This window comes from Azolla caroliniana, unplaced genomic scaffold, assembly GCF_043228905.1.
Source record: "Azolla caroliniana isolate FFs.n. ecotype wild unplaced genomic scaffold, voAzoCaro1.0.p SCAF_20, whole genome shotgun sequence".
Lineage (NCBI taxonomy): Eukaryota > Viridiplantae > Streptophyta > Polypodiopsida > Salviniales > Salviniaceae > Azolla > Azolla caroliniana.
The window spans coordinates 11,454,506-11,463,600 of NW_028230455.1; positions in this window are offsets into that span (position 1 = coordinate 11,454,506).

Consider the following 9,095-nt stretch of genomic DNA (forward strand, 5'->3'; position numbering starts at 1 on the left):
TCTTATTGAGAACAATCTTGGAATCAAGGATAATAGTAACTTCGTGCTCTACTATCTTAAAGTTCGATTGGGGGCGGAGCTGGTGTAGTACGATTTGGAATAGAACTTACTTGGCATGGTTCTAAGAGAGAACTATGAAATACTAGATGTATCCATAATCGTGGAGGTAGATCAATGCAAAAGGCCTAATTGTTGATTATCCAACTTGGCACATGGTCAGGTTTTCTTTATATGTCATCATAGTATTCATAATTGATCTCCAACATCAAAATAGGATGGAAGCCGATGAAGATATGGATTGTCTTTCTATGTCAATTGAGCTTGATGTAGATGACTAGAAAGTTCTGACTGAATTTGCCGTAGTCGATCCAAATGATCGTGAGCACTAGAATTTGTTGGTAATTGGGGAGTTTCGAATAAACACCATTGAGAACATTGGTGTCGTGAAGATGCGCATGCATGCGTGCTTCGCTTGAACGGGACCACCGGTGTCTCTGACCAGGGAGGACGTCCGTCAAGTTATTGAGAAGAGGACGATGTGAATGTAAGATTTGAGGAAACAATGCTACACTTGAGAAGATTAGAAATTTGTACACTCGAGAAGAATATTATATTGATGGTGATGGTGATGATGATGATATCACATATTGAGCCCCACCCCTTACACAAGCCTTACGAAGGTTTTTATAGGTCTATCCAGGCTTTTAACATGCTCAAATCCATGGGCTTGGACCCATTGTTTTTGGGCACACGGTTTTTCTTGTGGCATGCACAAAACCATAGGCTTAAAAACCATGGTTTTGTGCATATGGTTTTGTACATTTGTTTCCTATGGAATACTGAATATGACAAGGAAATATACAAAATGTAGAGCACTTGGTAGTAGCTTTAGTGGTAAGTTAATTGCCTCCTATCTTGGAGGTGCAAGGTTGAAATCTTACTTGCACCTCTCTATACACACTCAATGCAATTAGACCCTAGGATTATTTATTATTGATTTATTTTCATTTTTACAGGTATTTGTGTAATGTGCGTGGAACCACACTATTTCACTTTTTCTCCCACTGGACGTGCAACATCACGACATCCACCCCCACCAAACTACACATCCTCTGGTATGTGCCAAGAAGAAAAGAGTGATGTGACGGGGTCAAAGGTGGTTGGTCTTTGATTTCCTCCTTTTTGTCCTCTACTTCAAACATGTCTCTTGTTTCTACCCAAACTGTCGTTGCCATCTGATCCACCATATCATTCAGTCACCTTTTGCATTGCTATGTTTGGTTGTCATGGCTCCCTTTGCTCCTCCCGAGCATAATGCTTCATGCCTCATGCATGTGCCACCTTCATCTCGGCCATCTCCTTGGTCACCTAAATTTTCTTGTTCCATACATGCCTTCGCAAGGCCTTATCAGAATACTGATGTTGACTATGCTTGGTGGCCCATTCTTCAATTGCATGCTCACCACTAGGTCCTTAAGTGACCATATTGCATGCTTCCCACTTTGTCCACATTCGTGGTATACTCTCGTGTTAGAATTGACCACGATGCTAGTGTCATCCTTGTTAGATGTTGTGATCACATCCTTCGGATCCACCTGGCCCGCTTGGCGCTCGTCATCCCTTGTGGAGCTTTGCTCGGTCTCTTTGTCGTATACACCGGCTTTGTCAATCCCCTTGCCACCACCTTCCGTCTCTTGGGTCTCACATTGTCTTTCGTATGCAACTACCCAAGTCTCTAGAACATGTGTGAAGGAATTCTCATCTTGATTGGTGGTTTCCTTTGTCGTGTTGTCCATAGCCATCTCCTTGGCTATCTCTCTATCGCACGCATCGACTTCTGTAATTCTGCTTTGCTTGATCTCCTTGTCGCATGCACCAGCTTCAACCCTTGCTTCCTCACCGCCATTGTCCTTCTCTTGGGTCTTACATCGATTAATGCCCAAGTCTCTCAAACGAGTATGCAAGGATCCATACGTTTTTGTAGTCCACCTTTGTTGTGCTACCCTTAGCCACTTCCACCTTAAGGTTGTTCGCATCAGCTTTGACCTTTGCTTCTCGCCACCACCTTCCGTCTCTTGGGTCTTACATCGGTTAATGCCGAAGTCTCTAAAACCATTGTGGGGAAAGTCTCTTCATGGTTTCCGTCTGCCCTCTTCGCCTGGACATCATTCTCCATGGCTATCTCTTTAGACTCATGGGCCTCGTACCCATTAACCCTCTCAATTGAGCAAGCCTCAATTATGGTTCCCTCTTCGTCGCATGTATCAACTTCAACCTTTGCTTCCTCGCTGCCACCTTCCATCTCTTGGGTCTCATGTTGGCTTTCAGACGCAACTACCCAAGTCTTAAGAAAATGTGTGGAGAAAGTCTCGACACGGCCATGCGCCATCGACTCGTTCATAGCCACCTCTGATTCGATGCCATTTTTCGTGGCTATCTCCTCAATCATGTTGGCCTTGCACCTTTTATCTACCTCGATCATGCAAGCTTTGCTAATTCTTGCACCTTCATCACTTGATGTTTTGGACACAACATGTGTTCCGAAACGCTCGTCCACTCTCAAAGCGGCGTTCCCTACTCTCAAGTCTTCGGCCTTATCCTTGAACGTTGTTTCTCTGCAATATGAGAAGGTGAATTGTTCTGCACCTTCTCTCTCGGTATTGTCATACTGAATCTAAGCTTCAGTATCAACGACTTCATTAACCCACATTTTTCGGGAGGTCTCTTCTTCCTCGATCACCATTTGCCTCAGTTTTTGCTCCATTTTAAGCTCCTCTTCAACATCAACTTGCACCTTTAAGTTCTCGAATGCTTCTCTCATCAAAGCTTCTATGTTGAGCGTCTTCAAAGCTTCACTCTTTGAGCTCTCTTCCTTTGGTGGTGGTGTATTGCCACATCTCATCCTCTGGTCCTCCCTTGTGGACCATGATGTTGTCGATAAGATTCCCATCTTTCTCACATACTCTTTCAACATAGGCCCAATTTTCGGTGAGACTATTTGCACCATTGTCATCCTCAAGCCGGATTCTAATGGCCTTCCTTTCCTTCAGATCTATCGATTTCACGAACATTAGAACTTTATTCACTCCCACCAATCTTCGATCCCGCTCTGAGAGTTGAGAAAAGGGACACGCGAACTCAATGAATGCATGCATGGCACTTTGGTGGGTCTTTAAGGATGATACCCATTGGTCGAACTCGTATAGGCTTCGTCTCTTTGGCTCTTTGTATCTATGTGCCTCTCGTAAAGTTTCTTGGAAGGACCCCCACAAGTCATGAGCATCATGAAGCTCTTTCATCTCTTTCTAAATCGTTTCAGCCACCACCCGACAAAAGTACTCTAGCTTCATGGCTTCGTTCACACCTCTCGAATCCATCTCAATGTTATAGGCTTTTAGAAATTTTTGGACTTCAACACCGTTGAAATAGCTGACTCGCTTGCCGTTCTTCACGTCGGGTTCACCAGAAGATGTTGTGAAGATGTGTGTGCATGCATGCTTCGCTTGAACGGGACAACCAGGGTTTCTGACCAGGGAGGACGTCCGTTAAGTTATTGAGAAGAGGACGATGTGAATGTAAGATTTGAGGAAATAATGCCACACTTGAGAAGATCGGAAATTTGTACACTCGAGAAGAAGATAAACAAGAAGAATAATATTATATTGATGGTGATGTGATGATATCACATATTGAGCCCCCCCCATTACACAAGCCTTACGAGGGTTTTTATAGGTCTATCCATGCTTCTAACATGCACAAAACCATGGGCTTGGACCCATTGTTTTTGGGCACACGGTTTTTCTTGTGGCATGCACAAAATCATAGGCTTAAAAACCATGGTTTTGTGCATACGATTTTGTACATTTGTTTCCTATGGAATACTGAATATGACAAGGAAATATACAAAATGTAGAGCACTTGGTAGTAGCTTTAGTGGTAATGTAATTGCCTCCTACCTTGGAAGTACAAGGTTCAAAATGTACTTGCACCCCTCTATACGCACTCAATGTCATTAGGCCCTAGGATGATTTATTATTGATTTATTTTCATTTTTACCTGTATTTGTGTAATGTGCGTGGAACCTGTATTTTCACTTTTTCTCCCACTGGACGTGCAACATCACGACACCAGGTCATTTGAAACAGGTAATATGTCGTAATTTAAGAACAGTGCATCCAAAAAAGACACAAAGTAGGCCATTTCACAAAAAGGACCATCACATGCGTAAAGGTTTTTGGAAATTGAATCAAAATATATTTATTTATACCATGTGCAAAAATTTAGGGTTTTCAAAAAATGACACATATATTTATACATATTTGTGAATCTTCATATTGATGTAACATACAATATTTTAATTTCATATATGAGAACCATCACTTCCTAGAGACGCCTTCCGCTTCAGACCCACCCGATGAACAAGAAGAGCTTTGTGAGGTCTCATCCTCATCATCACTAACAGCCAATGCATTGTCTTCATCCAATTGCAATCCAACGTCACCGTGATTATGAGACATACTCCTTGTTCGTATCTGTAATGCGTCATCAAGCATATTTGGGACCTTCTCTTTTATTATCTTGATTGTTTATTGCCGCCGTTCTTCTTTTCGCTTCTAGTTGTCGACATTCCCGTTCATATCACTCGAACTGAAGTTGCGTTCCGAGCTAATTATCATCAAGCCTTGTAATCAGCCTCCGAACGGCTTCAAGGTGAGTTTTGGCCAAGGAAAAGAAGTCGTCTTGCAAATCCTCCCGGATGGTGACAATACTTTCATCATCCATCTTGTAGAAATAGTCGCCATCCTTCTTCCGATTTTCCGCATCGACTCAGAGAATTTGTAATTCTGCCGCTTGCTTCGACCATTGATTCCACACTTTCCCGCACAATCATCAATATTGGTCTTCGTCCGGTTTTTCCATGCTGTGACTATCATCTGGATTTGTTCCACACCGAGCTTGATACTGTCCTCTGTAGCTTGCTTCTCGTCCTTCATTTTCTTGATAAGGGTGGCAGTGGCCTGTGCCTGTACATCATAATCCAACAACTTGGTTTGGTAGGTAGTTTGGACCTTATCCAAAGCCATTTTTGCATGTTCTAATTCGTCATAGTGCTTACTGGTGAGCTGTATTCTTTCTCTTGCCGCTTCTTCCAACATGTTCGCCGTTGAGACAATCATCCTGTTGGGAGACAGGTCCCTCCGGATCGGAAGGGAGAAGAACAATGCTGATGAACAAAGGCCGAGGCCGAAATCGGACAAGGAGTACCCAGCTACGGAGGACCGGATGGTGCAGACCCGGTGAGAACCGGATGAGGAGTACCCGGCTACGGAGAGTTGGATGGTGCAGACCCGGTGAGAACCGGATGAGGAGTACCCGGCTACGGAGAGCCGGATGGTGCAGACCCGGTGAGAACCGGATGAGGAGTACCCGGCTACGGAGAGCCGGATGTTGCAGACCCGGTGAGAACCGAATGAAGAGACATATTCGTAAATATGTTTCTGAGAGTCCATCGTGGCTATATTTGTAAATAGACGAAAAGTCATATTGGTATAAATATGACTTAGGGCAAACTTATAGTTACTGTTGTTGTTATTCTTGTCTGCGCGAGATTAGAGCGCGTAACTGTGTACAGAGAGAGAGAGAGAGTGAGAGGAAGAGGTCGCTGCCTCTGTTGTAACCGCCGCGTGTGGCGAAGATCGTGAGCACGAGGTCGTTGCCTCCATGAACTCACTGTTGTACATTCTAGCATAGTGATAGTTTGCAGCCTGTGGGCTGCCGTGGTTTTTTCCCTAGTTTGGGTTTTCCACGTAAACATCCTGTGTACTCTTCTCTTGTTTGTGTCGTGCGATTTATTCCCATTCTCTATGTATGATTCTAAGCTCGGTTGTGGCCGAGCGGTGCGTATAAGGAGCGTTGAGTTCCCGTCAAGTGGTATCAGAGCGAAACGACACAGAAAATGGATGAATCGTTTGGCGGCATGTTCAAGCTCACCGGCTCCAACTATTCAGTGTGGAAGTCGAAGATGAGGGACATGCTTGTGGTTAAAGACCTCTGGCTGCCGGTTCAGTTCGGGGACAAGAGACCGGACAAAATCGATGCCGCGATATGGGAGGTGATGCATATGAAGACAACGGCGTACATACGGTGCTTCATCGACATGAGCCTGTACAACAACTTCAATGAGGAGAGCAAGGCTGATGAGCTCTGGGAGAAGATCGGCATAATGTTTCAAAACAAAAATGCTGTTAATCAGGTTTCGGTATTCCGGAAGCTAGTAAGACTCCGGTACCAAGATGGCTCCAGCATGGCGGAGCACATGAATGCCTTCCAGGCGCTGATACACCAGGCGACATCATTGGAAGTACCTCTCACCGACGAGGTACTAGCGCTACTCCTGCTCGGTTCCCTCCCGGATAGCTGGGAGACGTTGGTTGTCACTTTGGGCAACGCCGGGCCGGAAGGAAAGCGGTTATCCCTAGCAAGAGTAAAGTCGAGCTTGCTAGATGAGGAGGCGCGTCGGAAAGATAAAGATACGAGCTCTGACTCCAAAGCGCTCGTTACCGAATCGGAATGCGGAAGACATAGAAACCGTAGTCCCCAGAACCGGGAGAAATCGGGGACACGGTCAAAGTCAAGGGGGAGGCCCACTTGCTTCTATTGCGGCAAGCCGGGACACTTCCAAAAGAATTGTCGGCATTTCCGTAAAGGCAAGGAAACCGACGGTACCGATTCGAAGGAGACGTGTGGCTGTCAACACCAACCGGATGCAAGTTGCTGCTGAAGGATGTCTGACACGTTCCGGAGGTTCGTCTGAACCTGATATCAGCTGGTTGGCTAGATGATGAAGGCTACATGGGTAGCATCCGGAACGGTGTCATGAAGTTCAACAAAGGGAGCCTGATTGTGGCTCGGGCCCGGAAGGTCAACACACTGTACCTGATGAATGCCCGGTTATGTCTGGAAGAAGTGAATGTGGCATCCGACACTGCTGGTGAGCTGTGGCACAAGAGACTGTGTCATATGAGCGAGAAGGGGACGAAGAGGCTTGCAGACGACAACCTCATTCCAGTGAAGAACGTGCACTTGGAGAAGTGCACTGTTTGTCTGGCCGGTAAGCAAAACCGGACCTCCTTCCGACCAAGGCCACCGATGAGACATAATGCACCACTGGAGTTGGTGCATACGGATGTGTGTCAGGTAGACACGAAGTCACATGCCGGAGCGCAGTACTTCGTGACGTTCATAGATGACCACAACCGGAAGCTGTGGGCCACACCGTTGAAGACGAAGGATTAGGTGCTATCCGTCTTCAAAGAGCTGCACGCGAGAGTGGAAAGAGAAACCGGCCGGAAACTGAAGGCGGTTCGAGTAGATAACGGAGGAGAATACTGGGGGCAGTTCGAGGAGTACTACCGCTCGAAGGGAATCCGACTCGAATTTACTGTGCCAAAGACGCCGGAACTAAACGGACTGGCCGAGAGGATGAACCGGACCATAATGGAGAGGGTCCGCAGTATGCTAGCGCATGCAAAACTACCCAAGAAGTGTTGGGCTCAGGCACTGTCGACGGCGACATATGTGATAAATAGATCACCCTCAGTACCCTTGGACGGAGACATGCCATAGAGAGTCTGGACCGGTAAGGAAGTGTCCTATCGGCATCTGAAGGTGTTCGGTTGTCTCGCGTATGTGCATGTAGCTAAGGTCTGGAGAGGAAAGTTAGATCCAAAGACCCGGCCATGCATATTCCTCGGTTACGGTGATGATGAGTTCGGCTACCGAGTGTGGGACCCGGTCGACAAGAAGGTATTCCGGAGTCGAGATATTATCTTCATGGAGGACAAGACGCTCGTCGACTGGGAGTCGGAGAAGAAGATAATGAACTCCGAGTCGACCAGTAAGGATAGATTCTACGATGAGCAGACCCAACCGGCAAGAGATCGGTTAGCACTCGAGGAACCAGCCGGTTACGGTGAGGATACCGAACTGGCAGAAGAAGAAGTAGAGGAAGCTGAGACCGAAACCGGCCTAGACCCCGAATCGGATTCGGATGAAGAGCAAATGGAGGAGTCGGCTACCGAAGCCCAAAGATGGAGATATCCTCTCAGAGAGAGAAGGCCCCCCAGGAGATTTCCGGATGTAGAGCATGTGCTGCTGACCGATGAGGGGGAGCCGGAAAGCTTCGAAGAAGCGAAGGATGACACCCATAGCCGCAAATGGTTAAGTGCCATGCAGGATGAGATGGATTCCCTGCATGAGAACCATACGTACGAATTGGTGGAGTTGCCGAAAGGAAAGCGGGCACTCCGAAACAAGTGGGTGTACAAGTTGAAACCGGGAGATGTCGGCAACCCCCCGAGATACAAAGCCAGGATCGTGGTGAAGGGGTTCCAACAGAAGAAGGGCGTGGACTTCGACGAGATATTTACGCTGGTAGTAAAGATGACCTCCATCCGGACGGTGCTGAGTATAGCGGCAAGCATGGACCTCGAGGTAGAACAGCTGGACGTGAAGACGGCATTCCTTCACGGCGACCTCGAAGAGGAGATCTACATGCAGCAACCGGAGGGATTTGTGGAGAAAGGGAAGGAGCACCTGGTATGCCGGTTGAAGAAAAGCCTCTACGGGTTGAAGCAGGCCTCCCGGCAATGGTACCGGAAGTTCGACTCCTTCATGGCCGATCAAGGGTACCACAAGACGCAGGCTGATCACTACGTGTTTGTGAAGAAGTTTGAAGGAGGCGACTTCCTGATACTCCTTCTGTACGTGGATGACATGTTGATCATCGGACGGGACCAAGCCAAAATACGAATGCTGAAGAAGGCCCTCAACCGGACCTTCTCAATGAAAGACTTGGGTCCGGCAAGACAGATGCTGGGGATGCATATTATCCGGCACCGGTCAGTGAATGAATTATGGCTGTCACAGGTAAAGTACGTGACAAAGGTGCTTCACCGGTTCAACATGTCATATGCGAAACCGGTCGGATCGACACTTCCGGCAAACTGCAGGCCATCCGGTAAGCAAAGCCCGAAGACGAAAGGAGAGAAGGCAGATATGATGAAGATTCCATATGCCTCTGCCGTCGGGAGCTT